At 38.3% G+C, this 27,521-nt stretch overlaps 1 pseudogene; it reads right to left on the bottom strand.

Moving 5' to 3' along the window:
* Positions 1–2,152: 2,152 nt before the first annotated feature.
* Positions 2,153–27,226, bottom strand: LOC127426484 (transmembrane channel-like protein 7; annotated as a pseudogene).
* Between the last annotated feature and the right edge of the window lie 295 nt (positions 27,227–27,521).

Here is a 27,521-nt window from a genome sequence, read left to right as displayed (position 1 = left end):
CACTTGACGCCAAAAAGGCGTTTGATATAGTAGAATGGGATTATCTTTTTAAGATTTTGGAATTGTACGGGTTCGGGAATACTTTTATTGGATAGATTATATTACTATATAGACACCCGGTAGCGGCGGTTCAAACAAATGGATTAATTTCAGATTATTTTACTCTGGATAGGGGCTCTCGGCAGGGTTGCCCTCTTTCCCCATTATTGTTTTGTCTTGCCCTGAAACATTAGCAGCCGCGATAAGAAAGGAGGGTGATTTTCCAGGGGTGATGAAGGGAGGTATGGCGCATAAACTTCTGCTTTACGCAGATTATATTTTATTATTCGTGTCTGACCCCACTAGATCTATGCCTTGCCTCCACAGGATTATTAATTATTTTTCTAAGTTCTCGAGATACAGAGTTAATTGGTGTAAATCCGAAGCTTTGTCTCTGACAGCATACTGCCCAGAAACGGCTTTCCAGCCGGGTGCCTTCCAGTGGCCCAAACAGGGCATTAAGTATTTGGGCATTTTATTCCCAGCAAATGTGTGTGGTTTAGTCAGAGTTAATTTTGACCCTTTAATAAAAAGATTTTCGAGTGATGTGGGCAGGTGGGCTTCACTACATTTATCTATGATTGGGAAGGTTAATGTTATGAATTGTGTTTCAAAATTCAACTACCTGCGACAATCTCTCCCCATTGAAGTTCCTCTCACTTATTTTAAACAATTTGATAGTATAGCCAAATCCTTTATTTGGAATGGTAAATGTCCTCTGATGCATTTTAATAAGATACACAGGCCAGTTGACAAAGGTGGGTTAGGTCTCCCCAAGATTTTATTTTACTATTATGCTTTTGGTCTCAGACATTTGGCACATTGGTCGCTTCCACTGGAGAGGGCCCCTCCCTGGTTTTGTATTTCACCATTACAAAGTCTTTCTACGAAATTGCCCAGAAAGGTAAACTCTCATCCCATCATTTCGCACTTGCAATCAGTGTGGTCAAAGTTTTCCTGCATGTTCAATTCAGATCTGAATCTTGCCTCAAGCATAAGGTTGAACCCTAAATTATGCATTGATAAGTGCCCCTTCTGCTGGACAGAGTGGATTGAGAAGGGTGTTGCTACGCTTGGAGACATGTACAAAAACTGAATATTGAGATCTTTTGATAATATTGTACAGCAATTTGGTATTCCGAGGTCTCAATTCTTCAGATATTTACAGTTGCGTCATTTATTATGTACTGTCTTTGGAAGTAGTATACAACCCCCTAAAGCGGCAGACACTCTTGTGTGGTTATTGCTGCTATTGGGAAGGGTCACGAAGCATCAGTGTACTATTCTTTGCCGATTCAGAGTTTTGGTGACGGAGCTTTATCATTTCTCAAGGAAATGGGAAAAGGATTTGAATGTGGCACTGGAGCATGGGGAGTGGGAAAGGATTCTAAAAAATGTAAAATCTATGTCCAGAGACGCTAAGGTACGTCTTATGCAATTTAAGATCATACATTGTTTCTATTGGACCCCCTCTAGGTTGTATAGACTTGGTTTAATAGATACACCTACCTGTTGGAGATGCCAGTTGGAAGATGGGTACATAGCCCATGCCTTTTGGTTCTGTGCGAAGATTCAGGAGATCTGATCGAAAGTCCAGAACTTTATCAGTGAGGTCTTGGGCACTGACGTTACTCTCTGCCCAAGACTGTGTATTGTGGGGGATGGGACAGTCATTGATATAAATGACATATATATAAAAAAGTGGGTTCTATCCAGTGTGATGATTGGGAGGGAAATAATTCTAAGGGGTTGGAAGGCAGCTAGTTCTCCCTCCTTTCAGGAGTGGTGCACCGATTTGGGCAAGGTAGTGGCTTTCGAGGAAATAACGCATAGATGGCTGGGTAACATGGAGGCATACAGGAAGAAATGGGGCAGATATGTGACCTTCCTGGAGGGTTTCAACAACAGTTAGGGGAGAGAGACAATGTTGTTTTGTTGTATGTAGTCATTTAAATTGTATTGGGGGTGGGGGAGGGACAAGTTTGGGTTTTACTGAATGGAATCAATAAAAAATGTTAATGACAAAAACAAAAACAAAAAATAATAATAATAATAAACAATTAAAAAAAGATCAGAGAGCTGCAGATCTGCACTAGCATGTGTATTTCAGAGATAATGAACTTCATGCTTCTCTCACTGTTCAGAGTAACACATAAATTACAGAAGAAAGTAATGAGACACTGTCCACACAATCAGACACATCATTGAAAGATTACATAAAAAAACAAGATTAGGGCTGCACAATTATGACAAAATTCTATTTGATTAATACAGTTTATATTAAAATACTTTTTTTGGGGTAAATCAACTGCATGCCATATTCCTTATGTTGGCTTCACGTGTTGAACTGTGTCCTTGAATGACTTCATTGCTGTTTTATACATCAGTAAAACTGTCAACTTTAAACTGGTCCTCTTAGAAGCATAGAAAACAAAGTTGAATTCAACTTTTGAATCAATTATACACAGAAGCAAGCAATGGACTTGTGATTGTTTACAATGCTCAGCCACTGTAAAAACATACAGTACATAAATCAGTGAATTAAATTGAAAATGTTGATGCCATATGAGTAGATCTACATAGACTACTATAATTGACACTTCTCAGTATTAGTTCATCATTGCAGCTGTAATTGTAAGCTTAAATATTTATTTGATTAATTGTGCAGAGTTCCCCTCTTTTCAAGACACATTTTATGTGCCCAAGGGGTGTAATATTTAAGAAAAAACACACGAGAGGTCAAGTTTGTATTGTGGTTATTGGATGGTTATTTATCTGAAATTCTGTAATTGACATCTTAAATAAATTTGATAATTGAAATGATTTTTAATTAAATGAATTCGTTAAAACTTTATTCAAATAAAATAGAATTATCCAAATTAATTTATTTTGAACATAACATTGCATTTGTTCTTTCATACAAAATCCTCACAACAAAATTTGAAACACTGGAGATATTTTTGTCAAATGAATTGCTGCTCAACAGAACATCACAGATGTGAGATATTTCTTTAATACATTTTTGTTATTATTATTGTTGTTTAATTACAGTAAACATAACTATACAGTAGTAAAATATTTTTGTCCCCCCCCCCCCCCCCCCCCGATTTCATGTGAACATTCAAGCTATTCTTTTGGCTTTTCTGTGTGTTTTTGAAGGTAGTTTCTCACCTCCCAGTGTGATTAATAACCCCAAAAAGCTGAGATTTAATTAAATAAATATAGTCTTTATGTGCTGCACACTTCAAGTGCACCTGATGATCATGATGTTTCCAGTGTATGAGCAGCCGGCTTCACACATTCATTTTGAAGCGTGCAGCACATGCAGATTAAATATTTAATTTAATTGTAGCCTTTTGTGGTTTAATGGACACTTTTCACAGACTGTGATGATGCGTTTCCGCCTTAGCAGCGTTCCGACCGTTGTTATCTAAAGTTTACAACTCAAATGTTTTTGTAGTTAACACTTCAGCCATTGAATCCAAAAAAATATATATATTTTGCACTATACTGACACTTAAACTATTTAGTCAGAGCAAAGCAGAGATGACAGCAGATTAACACAGAATGTACGTTCTTTGTTTATGACAGTAAACCAATGATGTTGTTTAACGATGCGCAGCAGCCAACAGTAACAAAATAAAATGTGTGTTTGACACCTATTCGAGTCCCGATCGTTACCATGTTTTTGTGCATATAACAAAAACCTTTTTTGTGACACAGTCAAACCGTTTCATTACACAAAAAAAAAAATTTCAGGACAAATAATTATTTTCCAGGTATTTTTCTAATTTTCAATGACTTTTCCACGACTGGAGAACTGCACTGCAAAATTCCAGTTTTTCCCAGACATGCAGGAACCCTGTAAAAGCTTAGGTATAATAAAACAGGAAACATGTATGTATAATACTGACAATGGCTTTTGCTGACACAGAATAGCTACTTTTACAACATTCATATTGCACATAAAACATTTACATGTAAAACTGTAACAGTTGTATCACTGATTTGCACACATAACAATAAACTCAGAGTTCAAGACTGGCGCCATGGTTACAGAAGAAGTTATAAATGTGTAAATATTTACATGTATGCAGCGTGTATGCACAGATGCACACTTCAGAAATCCAACACAAATATTATACCGTATATTCAGTGATCTGCACTAACTCTAATAGCACATACTATTTAGTATAAACAGCATGTGATTAGCAACTTTCACACAAAGGGTCTCTTCATTCATAAGAAGGGCGACTCTGCAGCGTCTGGCATGTTTGTTAGCTTGTCCTTTGCTGTCGTCTCATGATTGTAGAATGCTGTTTCACCAGGAAACGCTTATCTGAGCAGCACTGAAAGACAAAAACAAGATATGGAAGAAATTCTGGACTCTGCAACTGTCCAATGAGAAAACAAACGAGGACATTTTAGACAATCTACATAGAAATATCCGTTATTAGGTTGTTTTTATTTATAGTCTAGTTAGTAGAGAAGGTACAGGAAGTGATGGGAAAAGGATGGGAAAATGTAGCATGCCGGATTTGAACTTGTGTTTACCAAATGAGCACCACGACTTTTGCTGACATGTTTCCTAAATATTAAACCTACTATGGTATTCAGTCACTTTGACAGAAAAACATTTTCCTCATTTAATAAAAATGGTTTCCTTTATCTTAAAAAAAAAAAAAAAAAAAAAATTGGGCTTGATTCGTTGTCTAAGTGGTCATAAAAAAAAAGGCGACACCTTTGGTATTCATGGTCAAAATTGACCGACCATTGAAAATGAATGGGAAAGATAAAAAAACAGAGTAATTTTTTTATCTGCCAAATACAATCAATAAATCAGCCACAATGCAGAAAAATCAAGACAGAAATTACAGGGTGAGACTCTAAAACATCCTCAGTGCAAAACATACACACACACAAACACATTTATACACCCACTCACAAACACACTTACATACAAAAATGAACTGGTGAGACTATAACACAGAGCTTTTTTTTTTTTAATTTGTCAAAAAAACAAAAACAAAAAAAAACAGTCATAATGTTAAACATACACACTCAAAAATGAAGGGGTGAGATGATAACACACATACAATGCACAACACACACACATGTTTGCTAAATTAATTTTTACAATAGAAAGTTTGAAATTGTAAATGTTTACTTTGATTCTTCTGTTTTATACTCTAATTGAATTTGCAGTTCATTTCTGTTTCTTGATGTTCATTTTCTTGACATTATTATGCATTTACTTTGAGTTATTACATTTTTATGTTTGAAATAAATTATTGGTAGAAAAATGTTTATTCTGTGTCTTCTCTTTGTAACACCATGGTCAGGTTTGATTGCAGCATAATGACATTAACAGCAAAAACTGACACTTCAAATCAATTTAAAATGCTAAACTTTGACAAATAATAGTTTAATAATGTCTAAATATATATCCAAATGCATATCTCATGATAAAATCTAAAATTAGGTTACAACAAGTCATCAGACTACACAGTATGTGTCTACAGTCATCTACTGGCTGTTACTGGCATGACATGGTGTTCAACTCAAGTTATTTATATTTTGTTCATCAGATGAAAGCAATCTACCTCCAATTTATGTCACATTCTCATTTTTTTCATGTTTCAACTTATAAAAGTGCAGGTACTGAATAAAAATAAAATTAAAAAAGTTGCCTATTTGTATATGCAAATTAATTGTAAAGTGTAGAAATGTACATGTAAATAAGATCAAAATAGCATAAAATCCCAAAAGAAATGCATAATTGTATTGTTCTTACTTCAGGGAAGAAGAAATAGTATCATTATCATCATCAAAAAAAGGGTTACACATCTGACCCTTCCGGTCAAAAATGACCGCGAATACCAAAGGAAGTTAAAGAAAAAAAGAGTCTCCAATTATTCATTAATACCACAGGAGGGATAAACATTGTGGGTTTTTTTCATTCGTAAAAGCTTCTGTTAAATAAATAAATGTAGCCTACATGTAAATTAACCATAGGGTATTTTTTATTTCGTTTGTATATGGCTATAGCAAATGACAGATTTTGTCACACTCACCAAAACCAATATGTCCTTCAGTCTCTCGATGGCTTTACAATTGGCTCGTCCATGAGACAAGTATGACATCAGTATGACACTGTAAAACAGTTAACCAGCTTCAGAAAACTTAGACACATGCACATCTGTACAGTCAAACACCATTATAAACATTACACAGTATCCCAACCAAATCGTCAATTAACTTTACTGAGAGGGAAAATGCAGAGAAATTCATAGCCAGTCAGAATATATTTGTTGTTCAATGCACAGTTTTGGACCAATGAGATTTAACTGTGGGTGGAGTTACCCAGCATGATGTACTGTTTACAAACAAACACGGGATTTCCAGATTCTTTCGGCACCCAAGAAAAGAACTGCTGTCAATGGATGCTTCGTTCAAATTGAGCTGAAAATGCCCCAAAAAGATTATTGGAGATTTGGGCTTTAAATTTCCTTCAGGTCAACATCTAGATTTGACATAAATTATAATATTTTAAGGATCACCGTCATTGTTATCACATCAGCTTTGCAGCTGCTGTCTGTCGATTTGAACTTTTCATGAAGGAATCACACAAACTCTGATCCCAACTGTTACATGAACAACTTATTCATACTGGCCTGTTCAAACAACTTTAAACTGGTTTTGTCAATTGTTCAGAAAGAACCTACACATATTTCTTCAATGTAAACCAAAGATATACCTTTGTAATTACCTTCGCGCTGCAGATCTCCAAAAATACCCATAAACATGATTGCTAAGGTGTGGCGTCACTGTAATTTCATCTATAGAAACCAGGCGACCAATCATTTGTTGTGTTTGTGGCTGGTTAGCTCAAAAACTTGGTCACATCGCTGTCACTCATCGCCTGTATACAGAAGTCATATGTGGTATCGTTTGAAACCACTTCTGGTTGGTTCTGCACTTCTGCATTTATGTTACTTAAAGGGGACATATTATGCAAAATCCACTTTTGCAATTTTTTTTTACATAATTACGTGTCCCCAGTGTGTGTACACAACCACAAAATATGGTAAAAGACCATTCCCTCGCCTTTCCCCATCAATAAAAAACAGCCATTCGGGTTTGCAGCCCCTTATGATGTCAAAAGGGGAAAGGTACCGCCCACAGCTGGCAAAGAGATCTGCCCGAGTAGCTTAGGTCCACCCTCATTAAAACCTGAGCGAGCAGCGCACAGTCCGCCATATTTATCTCCTCACTGGAGCTGCTTGTGCTAACTCGAGAATGTCCCAGCTACGAGGTAAACACGCCAAATGTTCTGTTGTTGGCTGCAAGAGCGAACACAAGAGTCTTCATGTACTCCCGGAATCTGAGCCACTGAAGACCCAGTGGATTAGTTTTATTTTTGATGGCAATGTGCCCACAACAATAGGAAAATCCCTATATGTTTGTGCAAACCATTTTACATCGGACTGCTTCATCAACGAGGGTCAAGGCTGGATTTACAAGGCTGGATTTACTTCCAAGCTAAGGATCGAGGATGGATCGGTACCAACTCTCTGTGACCCAATTTCAATTTGCAAGTCGTAAGTTTCGCACTTTATACTTTTTTAATTCTTGCAATTTGGCTTTCTGAATGTGCTTGTTTGCACGTTGCGCAAAAAATGCTTGTTATGAAAACACTATGCTTTGTGTAACGTAGCAACTAGTCCCTAACTACCTTATATCAAAATAAGGCCTTAAAACATCCGCATCGCAAATAAGCACCACCTAGTGGTTATGTGGTAGAAATATGAATATGAATATAAAAGTCTATAAAATAGCACTTAAATAAACAAATCATATATCAAATGAAAGCTCTCATTCTTGGGAACGTGACTGTACAGTTTATTTTGTTGCACTAATACAACAGTTTAAAAGACTTTCAAAAGAATCACTATATATATATATATATATGATATGTTTAAGCAGTGATGTAGTACTGACTGAAGAGGTGGGCATACTGTGAATTTATCGAGGAAACACTTTATACTTACTCTAATTAATAAACTAATACATACATTACCTCATGCATAATAAACTGTTTACCATTGTAAAAGTAATGACTGATGAGTGTAAAAATGTTCACGTTAACATGTTATCTTATATTACGATATACAGTACATAATAATTAATGATTAGAAAAAAAGGCACCATTGACTGCAGTAAAAGACAGAAAAAAATGAAATTTTATACAATGACGGGACAACCCGTCTTCTGCGAAAAGTATAAAAAAACTAGCACGGGTGCAGTGACATTTTCCCAAAGTTTCATAGCATAAGTTTTTATTTAAATGCATTAATGTTTTCTCTTTTAGCAGTGAAGTAAATATACAGCTCAAATTATGGTGAACAGCGCTGCTGGCACGTCAGCATTTCACTGTAGACGCAAGAAATGTCTTGCCCCTTATTGAAACGGAAAATATGCTTGGTTAGAAAATATCCAACCATGTCTAAAACTAATGTTCTGATTGGTAGCTCAGCTGAGTCGAAATGTCTATCTTGCCCATGCCTTCAGTTGCGGTCCCGCCTCCTGTTGCTCTGTGCGGGTTTAGAGAAAATTATAATCACAATTAACTAAACGGTGCTGCAGCATCACCTCAGTATATTTCAGAGTTATGGGTCAAAATCCTCCTTGCTGTTCTGGTGGCCATACATATCATAACTCATTTTAGGTGGGCATACGCAAAATCCTTTGAAAGACAGGTGGGCATACGGCGTATGCCTGTGTATGCCCAAGACTACACTACTGTTTGTAAGACATCGAATACAAATGTCTCTTTTATGCCCCGATAACTTCTACTGTAACCCCAAATAGCTAAAAACTTTATATCTGCTTTTACCTTAGAAAGTACTCAAAAAAATTGCCATTGTTTTCTTGTCCGTGAGCTTGTGTGAATAATCCAATGTTATATCTTAGATGTCCAGAACAAAATATGCGGTTCAGCAGGAAAAGCATGCTAAACAAATCAACAGAAAACATGTTTTTGACTATTAATGATACAATACTTCATCATAAAGGGGAGAATTTCAGCTTTCTAATGACACCTAGATTGAGCTTCTAGTCCACTCAGAGGCCGAGATATTCAATGAAATAATGAGGGTGGTGCTTTAACTGAAAATTAGACTGAATGTCTATGGATGAGCACATCTGTGAGGAATAAAATGTGTTAGAGCGCCATCTACATTTCAAATCTGTATATTGTGATGGAATGTGATAGAGAAATAAAATAATTTCTATTACTTCCTGCCATCTAGTGGAATAAAATAAGAAGGAAGATGGGGTGAACAGAACCCCCAAAAAAAAATTCTTAAAAAAAATCTGTTTATCATAAGATCATAAACACACAATATTATTTATGAATAATTTTAGTCTTTTAATTTATATGGGGGGTTCTTAGAAAAAATTTTGCTTTTTTGAGAGTTTGGTCTCTCACAAGATACTCTCTCATTTGTTTGGGTGTGAGATGATAAAATACAGACTGCGTCCGCTATAATACGGAACACAATTCTAATCCTTTAAATACCGGATGTTACGGACTGTTGGCAATTGTTATGCGACATATGATGAAAGTTTGTCAATCAACATGCGGACCTAACCAGTCCAATTTTTGACTGGCCCAGCGGGAATTCTCCCGATCTTCCCGATTGCCACTCCGGCCCTGGTAAAACCAATATATCTGTCTTTTACTAGTCATTTTTTTGCATCACACCTGGTTAGGACACAGTGTTAGAAGTACATGGACACACACACACACACACACACACTTACACCTCAGCCAGTATGAGTGTGAATGCAAACGCCTCAGATGAGATGTAACTGATGGCGGTCTGTGCGGGGACGGGCAGCATCTTCAAACACACACTCGTCACATTAAACACAGTTCCATTGCCTTCAAATGGACCGCAGCCACCCGGAACAAACCTCACAGAAAAAACACAGTGTTGTTTATGAATGTGTGTCAAACTGATCCAGCTTTATCTCTGTACATGGAAAGATTGGACATCATTTGACCATTTTGCGATTACAGCCAATAACCGTGTCAAAATCTTGTCAATTCTGTTTCTAGATCCTTTTGAGTGTATTTAAGTAAATATTCAGTGAAATACATGTTCATTTAATTTCAGCAATTTAATTTATGATAGATTGTATCATAATTACAAAAGTCTGACACCAAACGTAGTGAAGATGCTTTGATTTTGCATTCTTGTCAGATTTACTACAAAAATCACAATTTGAGTGAAAAGTCGAATCAATCATTTATCATGAATTTGAGAATGTCTTTGTATTTGCTTTAATGACAGCATGCACTGGAGTTGAGATGAACAAAACCTGATGATCATGTTCTCCAGCATGATTTAAGAACATTCCAAGGATCATCTTGTGTACTTCAAACATAAAGAGTTCACATGATCAAAAGCACTTTTGGACTGTATCTATCACCATTATATCAGCCACTGAAAACTCGATGTCAGTCCATTACTAATACCTGTTGATGTTGACACCCAGAGTGACCACAGACACAAAGAGACCCAACAACAGCATGAAATTAAACAGAACTGAGGAACTGGTGGTCCGGAATATTCTCTGAGCAGGAACACAACATCTCACTAATGTGAACTGAGAGAGAGAGTGAAAGAGAGATTATAAAATTCATTATTATTCATTATTGTCATCATTCTATCCACCTTTTCCTTGCAGAAGTGTTCCATGAATAATAACGGAAGTCTGTTTTCATCATAAGGAAAACTGTGGATATATTCTACTCTAGTGATTCTCAACTGATTTTGCTTCAGGATCTATTTTACTTTGGACATCAAGTGGTGACCCAACACAGAACCAAAATTGTTCATCGTAAAAACGTAAACAAAAATGCATTAATATTTTATTGGGTTTACATTTTCAAATTGTGCATAAGAAATCCTGAATGGAAACGCTTGATATGCGAATAAACTCTCAGAATTTGCATCAAATTTAATGTGCCAGGACGAGGTGGATTTTCTAGTTCCGTAGTAGTTAAAATGCACATTAAGGTGATGGAAACGATGGCGTGTTTTGACCACTCATGCACGTGTTATGAGAGAGCGATAGCTTGATGTGACTAGCCCAAGGAAAGGTTCGACCTTGGCACACAATTCTTCGTGCATAGCTCTTGGCATTCGGAAGTGTTTAACCCACAGCTGGTCTTTAAAGCAGGTCCTCACAATCTGCCAAAACAGTTCTGAGCGCGGGCGCTCCCATGTATACGGAGGCTGGAGGCGTATGGACATCGCATCCATTTTAGCCCTCGTTATTACACTTATTCTGTGGCGTCTCCTGTTAGCATTTAATAATACAAGGTACAACTGCTCCAATCCTGCAAATAAAACTCTCACCGAAGCAAGGAGGTCACTCAGCTGCTCAAGATAATGCGCATGACGTAGTGGATGGAAACGCGCAACGATTTGCATTTTCTTTGGTCACATTTTTACAAATGCGCTTGAAAAATGTGAAACATTTCGATGGAAACCCAGCTACTGTGTTGATGGTTTTTGAGGATAAGTTTATGTCACACAACCTGTCCTTGTTCACATCTGTCTAGTCTGACGAGTTTCTACTGAGTGACGGATGAATTTGAGTCAAAATACTCTAGAGTTTGATTGGATGCATGACCTTTGACATTAACAACAAAAGATATGGGAAGCGATTTTAAAAGTTAATACGTTAATTTATTTTACTACAGTACCTTAAATATACTTGATTATATGGTTACTTGCATTTTATTATTTGAGGGTAGAGTCACATGGGGTAACCTCCTCGTGGTCGCTGTAATGTGGTTCTCGCTCTCAGTGGGGCACGTGGTGAGTTGTGCGTGTATGCTGTGGAGAATAGCGTGAAGCCTCCACACGCGCTATGTCTCCGTGGTAACGTGCTCAACAAGCCACGTGATAAGATGCGCGGATTGACGGTCTCAGACGCGGAGGCAACTGAGATTCGTCCTCCACCACCCGGATTGAGGCGAGTCACTACGCCACCTCGAGGACTAAGAGCGCATTGGGAATTGGGCATTCCAAATTGGGGAGAAAAAGGGAGAAAATAAAAAAAATAAAAATAATAATTTTAATAATATTGGAGGAATCACATGGTATAAAAATCAGCCTAAATACTAACTCAAAATAATGTGAGAATATTTAAAAATAATGAGATACTAACTCAAAATAATGTGAGAATATTTAAAAATAATGAGAGACTAACTCAAAATAATGACACAGTATCTCATACTATCTCAAAATAAGGACGTGTGCTCGATTTTTTGACGTGGCAGAAATGTGCTTCCATACAAAAGTGAATTCAAATACAATTGACATCAAACCTTCTTGATATAGAAGACAAACAGCAGACTGATGGTGCTGATGGCGGGCAGAAGAGGGCAGTAAAACATGCCCACCCATGTTACTGTCTGACTGTTCACCAGGTCCAGTACATTTAAGGGAATCTCAAAATGTTGTTTGCCCAATATCTGCACCAACTTTGAATCTGGAAACCTCTCCACCAATAACCTACGATGAACCACAAAGGTAGAGTAATTTACCAAAGAATTCACTTCGAAATCCAGCTTAAACCTGCTGAAAGTAGTAGTTCGGATATCTCACGTTCTTGGGTAGGCCAGGCAAAACGCACTGAAGATACACTCGAGGAGGTTGAACACGGTGAGTTTGTACATCTCCTTTCCAAACTCGTTCTCAGCACACTGATAAACAAACACAAACAAACGGCAACTATAAAACTAAAAAACAAGAAATAAGTGTCACAAAAGGATCCAAAGGAAAAGTTTGTTTAGAGTTTGATCTTTCTTAGCCATTGACATACAGTGAGAATATAGAGCTAACTTAGCAAATTCAATTCTTAATTCTAAAACGAATGTGGAGAACCTACAGTGCATCCGGAAAGTATTCACAGCGCTTCACTTTTTCCACATTTTGTTATGTTACAGCCTTATTCCAGAATGGATTAAATTCATTATTTTCCTCAAAATTCTACAAACAATACCCCATAATGACAATGTGAAAGAAGTTTGTTTGAAATCTTTGCAAATGTATTAAAAATAAAAAATGAAAAAAATCACATGTACATAAGTATTCACAGCCTTTGCCATGACACTCAAAATTGAGCTCAGGTGCATCCTGTTTCCACTGATCATCCTTGAGATGTTTCTACAACTTGATTGGAGTCCACCTGTGGTAAATTCAGTTGATTGGACATAATTTGGAAAGGCACACACCTGTCTATATAAGGTCCCACAGTTAACAGTGCATGTCAGAGCACAAACCAAGCCATGAAGTCCAAGGAATTGTCTGTAGACCTCTGAGACAGGATTGTATCGAGGCACAGATCTGGGGAAGGGTACAGAAATATTTCTGCAGCATTGAAGGTCCCAATGAGCACAGTGGCCTCCATCATCCATAAATGGAAGAAGTTTGGAACCACCAGGACTCTTCCTAGAGCTGGCCGCCCAGCCAAACTGAGCGATCGGGGGAGAAGGGCCTTAGTCAGGGAGGTGACCAAGAACCCGATGGTCACTCTGACAGAGCTCCAGTGTTTCTCTGTGGAGAGAGGAGAACCTTCCAGAAGAACAACCATCTCTGCAGCACTCCACCAATCAGGCCTGTATGGTAGAGTGGCCAGACGGAAGCCACTCCTCAGTAAAAGGCACATGACAGCCCGCCTGGAGTTTGCCAAAAGGCACCTGAAGGACTCTCAGACCATGAGAAACAAAGATTGAACTCTTTGGCCTGAATGGCAAGCATCATGTCTGGAGGAAACCAGGCACCGCTCATCACCTGGCCAATACCATCCCTACAGTGAAGCATGGTGGTGGCAGCATCATGCTGTGGGGATTTTTTTCAGCGGCAGGAACTGGGAGACTAGTCAGGATCGAGGGAAATATGAATGCAGCAATGTACAGAGACATCCTTGATGAAAACCTGCTCCAGAGCGCTCTGGACCTCAGACTGGGGTGAAGGTTCATCTTCCAACAGGACAACGACCCTAAGCACACAGCCAAGATAACAAAGGAGTGGCTCCGGGACAACTCTGTGAATGTCCTTGAGTGGCCCAGCCAGAGCCCAGACTTGAACCCGATTGAACATCTCTGGAGAGATCTGAAAATGGCTGTGCACCGACGCTCCCCATCCAACCTGATGGAACTTGAGAGGTCCTGCAAAGAAGAATGGGAGAAACTGCCCAAAAATAGGTGTGCCACCTTGTAGCATCATACTCAAAAAGACTTGAGGCTGTAATTGGTGCCAAAGGTGCTTCAACAAAGTATTGAGCAAAGGCTGTGAATACTTATGTACATGTGATTTATTATTTTTTTTTTGTTTTTTATTTTTAATAAATTTGCAAAGATTTCAAACAAACTTTTTTCACGTTGTCATTATGGGGTATTGTTTGTAGAATTTTGAGGAAAATAATGAATTTAATCCATTTTGGAATAAGGCTGTAACATAACAAAATGTGGAAAAAGTGAAGCGCTGTGAATACTTTCCAGATGCACTGTAACTGGATTAGTTCATATTGAGATCTCTGACTTTGATTACAGACTTAAGGAAGCAGCAGACTTCAACAAAAGAGTCTATTTGAATCTAATTGCTGTGTAGGAGAAACAATTAAGATATTAATGAGATTATATACAAACCTTGTGTATAACACCTGTACGAGGTTCTGGTGGTATGATGAGGAAGAACAGACAGATGCCCAAAGACGCCAGCTTTAGGAAAATACTCCTGCGCGCACAAACACACACGCAACACAATATATTCGCAATGTTAATTTAATGCCATCGGAATATATAACACACTTCAGAGGTCAAAGGGCATGACCTGTCTGACCTGATCAGGGTGAGGTTGAGCTGAGTAGTGAGAGAGTAATCCTCAAACTCTGAGATCTTACTGAAGACGTGCGGTAACAGGTAGTTTAATGTTGTCATGGTGATTGGAGGAAGATACTCCAATATTAGAGAGAGAATCCAGTGAAGACCCTCATACTGAAAAAGAGAGAGAGAGAGACGTGTTCAGATTTGGACACTTTTAAAATGAGTCACTAACAATGTCCAACTGTGTATGTTCATGCATCACAGGAGATTTATGTCATTTTTCTCAGGAAAATTCCCAGCACATCTCAAATTCTGTAGAGTGTTTAATAGAATTCTGTGCTGGAAATGACACTGATGGAAATTACATTTGAACCTTTTTCAATTAAAATGACTGATTCCTTTTTATAGCTTACATTTGGTGTATCCTAAGTACACACAGTTAAATCATATTTTCACACTTTTTGGTTAATTTGTAAAAATTACAGCTTGATTGGAAATGACGGCCAATAAAATATTTTGCTCACGTGATATTTAATCACTGTAATTTTGAACAATTGATATAAATTATTTTCACACAATAAATATTGAAATTGTTTATGTTTATTAACGGCCAGGGGGTCCAAAGGGGGGCACTATATCGCAAATAAAGTTTACGCTTAAAACATTAAAGTCTCCGAATACATCAATCAGCCATATGAGATATAATTTGAAAGCTTAAAATCTGAACTGTTCAGAGATAACCATAATTTATATTACTTAATATAACAAAATAAGGCCTCAAAACAATCATCTTGAAAATTAGCACCCCCTAGAGGTAATGGGGTAGAAATATTTATATAAAAACAAAATTCTCACATAGCACATGAATGTACAAGTCATATATCAAATGAAAGCTCTCACTCTCATGAATGTGACTGTACAGTTTATTTTGTTGCACTAATACCACAGTTCGAAAGATTTTCTACAGAATCGCAAAGTAAAATATGATTTCTGTAAGTCATCTAATACAAATGTCTCTTTTATGCATTTTTTACTTGTCTGTGAGCTTGCTTGTGTGAATAATCCAAGTCAAGTAGCTTTTATTGTCGTTCAACCATATACAGCTAGTACAGTACACAGTGAAATGAAACAACGTTCCGCCAGGACCATGGTGCTACATAAAACAACATAAATCAAACACAGAACTACAGGAGACTACACAGAACTAAAAGACCTACACACTACTACATAAAGTGCATGTGCAAACGTGTGCAAACAGTACAAGACGGTGCAATAATTGCTGAAACAGGACAACAGGCACAGTGAGAGACAGTGCAGCACCGACCAGTACACAGTTCTAGTGTGAAAGTGTCCGATGAAACGAGTAGTGCAAAAAGATACTACAATATAATAGAAAATGCTGTGAATGTAAACATAACATACTATGACATAGTATTCAGCAGATAAGCTTATACTATATATGGACAGTTATTGGGGCAGCAGCCAGGCAGAAGTGACAAAAAATTAAGTACAATATTTCATGAATAGAGTAGCAGCAAAAAAATAAATAAAAAAATGTGGATAGATAATACAGAAATGTGCAAAATTGCAAAGGGAGTCGGATGGTGTTCAGTTGTGTGTGTGTGTGTGTGTGGGGTGTGTGTATGTGTGTGTGTGTGGGTGTCAGTCCAGTCTCTGAGTATTGAGGAGTCTGATGGCTTGGGGGAAGAAGCTGTTACACAGTCTGGCCGCGAGGGCCCGAATGCTTCAGTACCTCTTGCCAGACAGCAGGAGGGTGAAAAGTTTGTGTGAGAGGTGTGTGGGGTCATCCACAATGCTGGTTGCTTTCAGGATGCAGCGTGTGGTGTAAATGTCTATGATGGAGGAAAGAGAGACCCCGATGATCTTCTCAGCTGTCCTCACTATCCTCTGCAGGGTCTTGTGATCCGAAATGGTGCAATTTCCAAACCAGGCAGTTATGCAGCTACTCAGGATGCTCTTGACAGTCCCTCTGTAGTATGTGGTGAGGATGGGTGGTGGGAGATGAGCTTTTCTCAGCCTTCGCAGAAAGTAGAGACGCTGTTGGGCTTTCTTGGTGGAATTTGGTGCTCTTGACGATCTCCAAAAAGGAGTTCGATGTTCAGCGGAGAGTGGTCCCTCCGTGCTCTCTTGAAGTCAGAAACCATCTCTTTTGTTTTGTCCAAGTTCAGAGACAGGTTGTTGGCTATTCACCAGTCCATTAGCCGCTGCACCTCCTCTCTGTATGCTGACTCATCGTTCTTGCTGAAGAGACCCACCACGGTCGTGTCATCGTCGAACTTGATGATGCGATTTGAGCTGTGCATTGCTGCAAAGTCGTGAGTCAGCAGAGTGAACAGCAGTGGACTGAGCACACAGCCCTGGGGGCCCCAGTGCTCAGTGTGGTGGAGGTGGAGATGCTGCTCCCGATCCAGTCAGGAAGTCCAGGATCCAGTTGCAGAGGGTGGTGTTCAGGCCCAGCAGGTTCAGCTTTCCAATCAGGTGCTGAGGAATGATTGTTTTGAATCCAGTGTTACATCTTAGATGTCCAGAACAAAATATGCGGTCCCGGAGGAAAAGCATGCTAAACAAATCATCAGAAAATGTATATATGGATGATAAAATGTTATACATCATCATAAAATGGAGGATCTCAGCTTTCTAATGACACCTAGATTGAGCTTCTAGTCCACTCAGAGGCCGAGATATTCAATGAAATAATGAGGGTGGTGCATGAACTGAACATTAGACTGAATGTCTATGGAAGAGCACATCTGTGAGGAATAAAATGTGTTAGAGCGCCACCTACATTTCAGATCTGTATATTATGATGGAATGTGATAGAGAAAATTATTCTTTTTTTCTAGTGCTTTCTACCATTTAGTGAAATAAAATGAGACTTTTCAAAGTGAGATAGTGAACAGAACCAGAAATGTTTACAAAGTTAGAACAACAACAACAACAAACAGTAAAAAAAATTTAATCTGTTTATCATAAGATTATGAACACATACAATATTAGTTATTAATAATTTGAGTCTTTTTTGTATTATTTGGGGGGGGGGGTGATGGGGGGGTTCTCTAAAATAAATTAGTTTGCCATTTTTGGCAATTAGTCCACAGTATGTGTGAATGGTGAGCTTTTAAATTTGAGTGAGAAAAATTGTAGGCGGCAGCCCAAAAACGCTCCAGATTTGTAATAATTAGATTTGTAATAATTAGTTATAATTATTTTCATAGTTTAATATTGAAAGTCTGGGTCTAGGACAAGACTTAAACAGTCAAATCTATACATAAGACATTTGAAAAGTATCAAAAATAAATGAACACCTGGTAAAAATGTCCTAGTCCATTTTAATGAGACCTTCATATAACAAAAAGAAAAAAGTTGAAATTTGTTTTGATGAAAATCAACCCATGGAACCTGAAACAGCCTGAAGTTGAAGAAACAAACATATTTAACGTGTACCGGTTGTTGTGACAGTATGATGGCGTAATGGATAAGAATGAAGGAGCTGCCCAGAATAATCAACACAAGGAAGTTCAGAACAACCCGCAGGAAGACGAGCAGAACCCACTGTCTGAGTGACCGCTGCTGGACTCTCTCATTAAACATTTGCTCCTCGAGATCCATCTGGAGGTCAGAAGTCAGAGTATGAGTGTATATATTCGATCAAAGTTGACAGAAATTTTTTTTAGCCAAAAAGCACATTAAAATTGAGTTTTTCTCTTCTGGGAAAATGGAAATATTGACGACATCATCCTGCACACTAATATTTGTCCAGTCAAAAACAAATGTGTTGAAAGCTGTTCATTTCTCACCTTCAGTTCGTTCCTGATGAAGTTGCATTTAAGTGATGCTGCCTGTGGATTCTGGATGCAGAAATCCCATCCGCAAAACACTTTATAACTCATATTAGTACTGAAGCGATTTCCAGTCAACCATGAGTGTTTATAACCTACAACAGTCCTGAAAAACAGCAGCAAACATCACTGAATTATTCATTACAAATCAAATAAAACATGCTGTTTTGAAAAAGTCCTCTGAATGTTTCCTTCAGGAGCAAAAGATCTGACCTGCGGACCACCATAAAGACACTGAGGACAAGAACAGACGTCATGCCGAGGAGAAAGAGGATTGGAGTTTTTAAACAATCTAAATCAAGAGAACCACGTGTGTAGAAACTATGAAATACTGGAGACATTTCAAGAAAACCCTTTTGAGAGAGAAAAAGAGAGCATGCAAAAAATTAGTAAAAGTGTGCCAGTATCTGTAAATTTTGCAAAATACTATAGATTTGCTCATTAATGTTAACTTAGAAAATAAAACATTGACCACATTTACATGCAGTAGAATAGTCCGATATTTGTCCGAATTTAGTCATGCAAACACATTAAACCCCTTAAACTCTAGGGGGATGCTATATAGTGAAAAAAGTTTACATTTACGTTTAACGTTAAGTTTAACATTAAAGTCTCTGAATATATAAGTCAGGCATCATTTGAAAGCTTAGAATCTTAAATTAAGTCCACTCAGAGGCCGAGATATTTGATGAAATAATGATGGATTAAGCCATGGATTAAGGATTAAGCCAATCTTCCAGCTGAGATTTGCTTGTAATAATCTGAATTCTGTGTCATGTAAACTCCTTATTCAGAATCTTCAACGTAATGGAATATTATTCATTAATATCTGCGCATGTCAGTAGTTATTCTGTGTGCTAAAGTCAAGCAATAGTGTAAAAATGTTTTTTACAGACTTTAGTCTAGACAGATTTTATAGCATGTGCCATTTTGATTCTGATGTAAATAGGAATATTCCAATCTTCAGAATAAAGGTTTAACCAGAACACAGACCTTAATTTGAAGCTGATGTGCACATGCATACACATTCACATGAATCTGTTCGGTGAGGAAATGAGAGAGAGATCAATGTAAAATAACTTACTGATCCTATAAAAATGTCTTTATATCCAAAGGAATAGTCCTGGAACCCCAGATTCCCTAAAAAATCAAAATATGTTTGTTTGTAATTGACATTAGATCAGTATTAGTGCATCAACTTTAAAGCCTGACTCTTCAGACCCTCATCCCGTCTCACCATGTTTGTCTCTGAACACCAGCGCTGGCATCACCACAGATCCACTGATAATCACACAGTACAGCAGATTCAAACACAGCAGATACCGCAGGAATGTGAAGTAAGCCTTCACCCCGACACCAAACTGACCTGTGGATGCCAGTCAGTGTCATCGTTCACTCAACACACACACACACACACACACACACACACACACACGCGCGCGCACACACACACGCTCACAAACACACACGCTCACACTCACAAACACTCACTCATACACACACACAAACACTCACAAACACACACACTCACTCACATTCACACACACTCACTCACAAATACACGCTCACACACACACACACACACACACACACACACTCACAAACACACACGCACACTCACAAACACACACGCACACTCACAAACACACACTCACTCACACTCACAAACACACACACTCATAAACACTCACTCATACACACACACAAACACTCACAAACACACACACTCACTCACAAACACACACACTCACTCATAAACACACACACACACACACACACTCACAAATACACGCTCACACACACACACACACACACAAACACACACTCACAAACACACACGCGCAATCACAAACACACACACGCAATCACAAACACACACTCACAAACAAACACACACACACACTCACAAATACTCACTCATACACACACACACACACACACACTCATAAACACTCACTCATACACACACACAAACACTCACAAACACACACACTCACTCACAAACACACACACTCACATTCACACACACTCACAAACACACACTCACTCATAAACACACACACACACACACACACACACACACTCACAAATACACGCTCACACACACACACACGTACAATCACAAACACACACACGCAATCACAAACACACACACGCAATCACAAACACACACTCACAAACAAACACACACACACACTCACAAATACTCACTCATACACACACACACACTCACTCACAAACACACACACACACACACACACACACACACACGCACACACACTCACAAATACACGCTCACACACACACGCTCACAAACACACACGCTCACACTCACAAACACACACACGCACTCACAAATACTCACTCATACACACACACACTCACAAACACACACACACACTCACTCACAAACACACACACACACACACGCTCACACACACACACACACACACACACACACTCACAAACACACACACGCTCACAAACACACACGCTCAATCACAAACACACACACACACTCACAAACACACACTCACACACACACTCACAAATACTCACTCATACACACACACACTCACAAACACACACACACTCACTCACACTCACACACAAACACTCACCAAACACACACACACTCACTCACAAACACACACACACTCACTCACAAACACACACACACTCACATTCACACACTCACAAACACACACACACACACTCACAAATCACACACACACACACACACTCACTCATAAACACACACACACTCACTCACACACACACACTCACTCATAAACACACACACACACACTCATAAACACACACACACTCACTCATAAACACACACACACTCACTCACAAACACACACACTCACATTCACACACTCACAAACACACACACACTCACATTCACACACTCTCACATTCACACACACACACACACTCACATTCACACACTCACAAACACACACACACACACTCACTCACAAACACACACACTCTCAAACATACACACACACACTCACTCACAAAAACACACTCACAAACACACACACAAACACAAACACACTCTCACACTCAGTCACCTTCAATCTTGTGAAGTGTGTGTCTCCATGGCAACAGTCCTGACACGTCCCTGCCCACATGCTCCTTTAAGCGCCGCCTTGCGATTTGCTGGCTCCACCTCCGCGAGTCCCACGAGCCAATGTTGCGCCTCTGTAGGTGCTGCCGCTCTCTGATTGGTAGACAGGACACTTAGGTGTGCTAGGAATGGATTACTAGACTTTGGTGCAGTATATACTATACACTGCATATTATTTCATAATAATATGTTTTACAGTATGTTAAAAAGTATGCAAGTATGCTACATTGTTGTCACTTCACCTCATTACATTCCATGTTTTATTCAGGCGAGTGGCGTCCAGTTATAATCTCAGAAATAGATACGTTTATGTTGCATTTTTGACAGTCTGATATTTTTGCATCATAATAATATCAAGATGAAGATGTTTCAAATCATGCCTGATATTACTAATGTTTTGTTATTTGGGTATTCCATGTATACAGAAAATGTGCATACTGTGATCAGCATGCAATACTGTATATAGAATGAGTATTATATTAGTATGTTATTCTTAGTGCTGGGTAGATTACTTCAGAATTGTAATCTGGTACTGATTACAAATTACATGACTAAAATTGTAATCAGAATTGTAATCTCTCTGATTACATTTTTAGATAATCTAAAATGATTTATTTTATCTAAGCAGTACAAGACTTGGTGACTTTTCCTCCATTTGCCATCTGAACATACAAAACTATTTGGGCTTGATTCGTTAAGTCTAAGTGGTCATAAAAAAGCGACACCTTTGGTATTCGTGGTCAAAATTGTCCAACCATTGAAAATGAATGGGAAAAACCAAAAAACAGAGCAATATTTTTTTATCAGTCCAATACAATCAATAAATCAGCCACAAAAAACAGCAGAAAAAAACCAAACAGAAATTACAGGATGAGACTCTAAAACATCCTCAGTGCAAAACATACACACACACACTCACACACAAACACACTTACACACAAATATACTCGTGAGACTATAACACAGAGCCTTTTTTTTTTTTTTTTTACAAAAATCACAATGTAGAACACACACACAGACACACACACACACACACACACATACACACACAGACACATACACACACAGACACACAGACACATACACACACAGACACACAGACACATACACACACACAGACACACAGACACACACACACACACACAGACACACAGACACAGACACAGACACACACACACAGACACACAGACACACACACACAGACACACAGACACACACACACAGACACACAGACACACAGACACACACACACACAGACACAGCACACACACACACACACACACACACACACCCAAATGCATATCTTGTGATCAAATCTAAAATTAGGTTACAACAAGTCATCAGACTACACAGTATGTGTCTACAGTCATCTACTGGCTGTTACTGGCATGACATGGTGTTCAAGTCATGTTATTTATATTTTGTTCATCAGATGGCAGCAATCTGCCTCCAATTTATGTCACATTCTCATATTTTCTTCATGTTTCAACTTATAGAACTGTAGGTTCTGAATTTGTTTAATTTTTCCAAATATTTGCTTATTTGTATAGGCAAATTATGGTAAAAAATTTTAATTTACATGTAAATAAGGTCAAAATAGCATAAAATCCCTAAAAGAAATGCATACGTTTATTGTTCTTACTTCAGGGAAGAAGAAATGGTATCATTATCATCATCAAAAAAAAAAGGTTACACATCTGACCCTTCAGGTCAAAAATGACCGTGAATACCAAAGGGAGGTGCTATTTTTCAATATCATAGGAGGGTTAAACCACTAGAAACCTTCTGTGTAAACGACCAACTAAACCGACCAACAGATTGATTGATTGATTGATTGATTGTTAGCACACCTGATGTCTCTCTTGTCCTGCATGCAGACAGGATGAGCTTTGAGTGGTACACTGGCATTCCACTCTCTGTCCAATAGGAAACATTCATTCTGATCATGCGCGAGCGTGTCTGGATGAATTCTGTTGCTGTCGGCGATGAGCCTGTGAGCTCGGCAACAGGCCAAATATCTCCATCTGATAGTACTCACACGAGTCACTGGACACGACTGAACTGCTGCTCTCATCTGTGAGACATTCAAATGGTCTTTTACATTCATAATGTGTATCTGAAGAATCCTGGAGTCCCTGCATGATAAACTCTAGAGAACAGTGAGGAAAGAATTGGTTAAGAACTTAAACCCTGGCTATACTTCCAATTTGACACGAACACTCAGCGTCTGCATACAGTCAAACGTGAGTCTGTCAAAGTATACTCCATATAACTGTGCGTGCATACACAGGCGATTGGCACATGCGTGCTACGACTACGAGACACGGACTTCCTGTTCAGGAGTTTAGACCCATAAAGATATCTTTATATTCCTTCAGACTGGAGTTATACAAACGCAGATATCTCCAGACCTCCTAACACATACGTTCTTGATATTAACACCCACATCCATGTTGTTGTTTTTAACCTTCATCTCCTGATGTTTAGCGGCGATTACATCTTCTTTGCCACCTTGGCACATTCAAAGACGTGTGGTTAGATAAATCGGGCTGCACGTGTTCAGTGTTCACGCACCCTGCTGATGACGAGATTTGCATCATGTGTTCTGTACGAGCATCCGCGTCTGAGCGAAGCATACTTTGGGCTTTACTGTTAGTATCTCATGTGAGCAGAGGTGGGTAGAGTAGCCAAAAACTGTACTCAAGTAAAAGTACAACTACTTTAAAAAAAGAATTACTCAAGTAAAAGTAAAAGTACTAACATAAATAATTACTTGAGTAAGAGTAAGAAAGTCTCCAATTAAAAGAGTACTCAAGTAGTGAGTAACTCGTTACTTTCACAAATTACATAATGGACATTACCTCCCCAATATTCCATTACATAATACACATTTAACATGTACTACAGAATTATTATTATTATTAATGGAAATTCTGTCATCATTCACCATCATGTTGTTCCAAACCCATATGACTTTCTTTCTTCCATGCAACACAATAAGGAGATATTAGACAGAATGTTTACTTTCAGTGAATGTGTTTTTTTCTCCATATTTTGAAAGTGAATGGTGACTGAGACTGTCAGTCCCTAACATTCTGTCTAACATATTTTGTGTTCCACAGAATACAGAAGGTCACACGGGTTTGGAACAACATGAAGGTAGGGAAATTATGAGCTATAACTTTAAAGATATAGTTCACCCAAAAATGAAACTTCTCTCATCATACTCACCCTCATGCCATCCCAGATGTGTGTGACTTCCTTTCTTCTGCAGAACACAAATGAAGATTTTTAGAAGAATATTTCAGCTCTGTAGGCCAAAATTTGATGCTCCAAAAAGCACATAAAGGCAGCATAAAAGTAATCCATAAGACTCCAGTTGTTAAATCCATATCTTCTGAAGTGATATGATAGGTGTGGGTGAGAAACAGATCAATATTTGTCATTTTTTGCTGGACAGCAGGGGGCGATATGCAAAGAAGAATGTGAATCACCAAAAACACAAGAAGAATGTGAAGGTGATCTGTTTCTCTGTTTCACATCCACACCTATCACATCGCTTCTGAAGATACTAATTTAACCACTGGAGTCTTATGGATTACTTTTATGCTGATTTATGTGATTTTGTTTAGCTTTAAAATGTTGCCACCCATTCACTTGCATTGTATGGACCTACAGAGCTGAGAAACTCTTCTAAAAATCTTCATTTGAGTTCAGCACATGAATCAAAGTCATACATATCTGGGGTGGCATGAGGGTGAGTAAATGATGAGAATTGTAATTTTTGGGTGAACTATCCCTTTAAGGGCTCTTTTCAGATCTGGATGAATTTGTCAATAAGAAGAGATGTTTGGAAACATTTCTAGTAATTATTACGGTGATAATGTCCAACAAGGACATTATATATAATGCTGAAATATAAACCAAAGAAAGATCATGCTTTATTAATGCCTACTTTCATAGCTTTTAAAGTCCTGCGTGGATTTTTATTTCAGTGTAGTTACAGTTTTCAGTGTCGAAAGAATTTAGCTCATTAGTTCTGTACAGCAGTACCGCCGCTCTCTAAATGCAGAGTACGCAGCCTGTTTAGGGCACCAACTCTGGTCATAGAACACTCGTTGTGTCTGAAACCGCCCCCTATCCACTATATAGTGCACTATTTCAAGTGTCTGCCATTTTGTAGGAGTGTCTGAATTCTGAGTGAGACATACGTTCCTTACTTTGTTCACTCATTATTACCCACAATGCAATCTAATTTCGAATGCACATTTGATGTACACTCGACGATGGTTAATTGCCCACAATCCACCACGGGGAAGATGTGGGAGTTTACTGCTTCCTTCACTCCTGCAATGTTTTATTTCATGCTGAATGTAGTAAATTACTTTTTGACCAATCATTACTTGATTAAAGTAACAAAATAACATATAGAGAGGCAAAACATACAGATACATTTTAAAATGTACTGTTTATTTGATCAAATGTGTTTACTCTTTATATTAACACACAGTATATATTAAAAATGACAAACAGAATGAAGATTTATTGTATTAATATATTATTTAATAAGAATAACAAGGCCCAAGTATTTTAAAATTTCATATGTGACGTTGTTTCTGTGACAGCCCAGAGCTCCGACACTCGGTGTATACGTCAGCGTCCGAATCACTCATTTCGTTCACTTACTGCTGAGATATAGTGCACTAACTGCCATTCACTATATAGGAATTAGTGAATGAGTGAACGATTTTGGGCACGGCCACTGTCTTCGCCATACGATCGCCTCGCGCCCGCACATCTCTATCACGCGCGCCCCTCGCTGTGCACGCGCAGAAATGCTGTCTGTTTGCGCTCCAGTTGTCGATCGCGCGAACGGCAAAGAAAAAGGCATTTTCACTTAATGTGGATGTTTACACGGATGTATACAGTTAATCCGCCCGAAGTAGCTGCAATAGTTTCCAGTAAATGCGTAAATACTGTTCATGACATGCGGGACAAAGCGCACTGATATATTGCTGCACTGATTTAAAAATGTACACTTAAAAACTGATGTCATAAGAGCCCAGTTACATTATCACCCTGAAAATTATCATCACATTACACAGAAAAGCCCGTGTTATCATTAGAGCCAAAACTTACCTCAGAGTGCTGTCTTAAATTGAAGCTGTGATTTTAATCTTGAAATATCCGCTTGTCTTGGTGTTAAATGAAGGCATTGCATGAGGAAACTATTTTTTTTTTCACTGTGCGGAACAAAGAAAGTGTTTCACTTTGAAGGGCATGATGCTACAGCAGTGATTGAGTGACAGTCTGTGACAGCAGTGTGCACAGCTGTGAACTTCCGCTCTAGTAAAAGTCCCATTCAATAATCTCTCAATAAATTACACATTAATTAAAACGAAACCCAGTAATGTAACGACAGGAACGCCACCCATTGTAAAGAAGTAAAGTTTACTTGAGTGAGAGTAAGAAGTACCCACTTTTAAACCTACTCTAAAAGTAATGTTTTTTTTTCTTTCAAAAAATTACTCAAGTAAATGTAGCGCGTTACTACCAACATCTGCATGTGAGCAGT

This window comes from Myxocyprinus asiaticus, chromosome 35, assembly GCF_019703515.2.
Source record: "Myxocyprinus asiaticus isolate MX2 ecotype Aquarium Trade chromosome 35, UBuf_Myxa_2, whole genome shotgun sequence".
NCBI lineage: Eukaryota > Metazoa > Chordata > Actinopteri > Cypriniformes > Catostomidae > Myxocyprinus > Myxocyprinus asiaticus.
The sequence above is the reverse complement of the archived record's forward strand: the minus strand, read 5'-3'. Positions and strand labels throughout refer to the sequence as shown.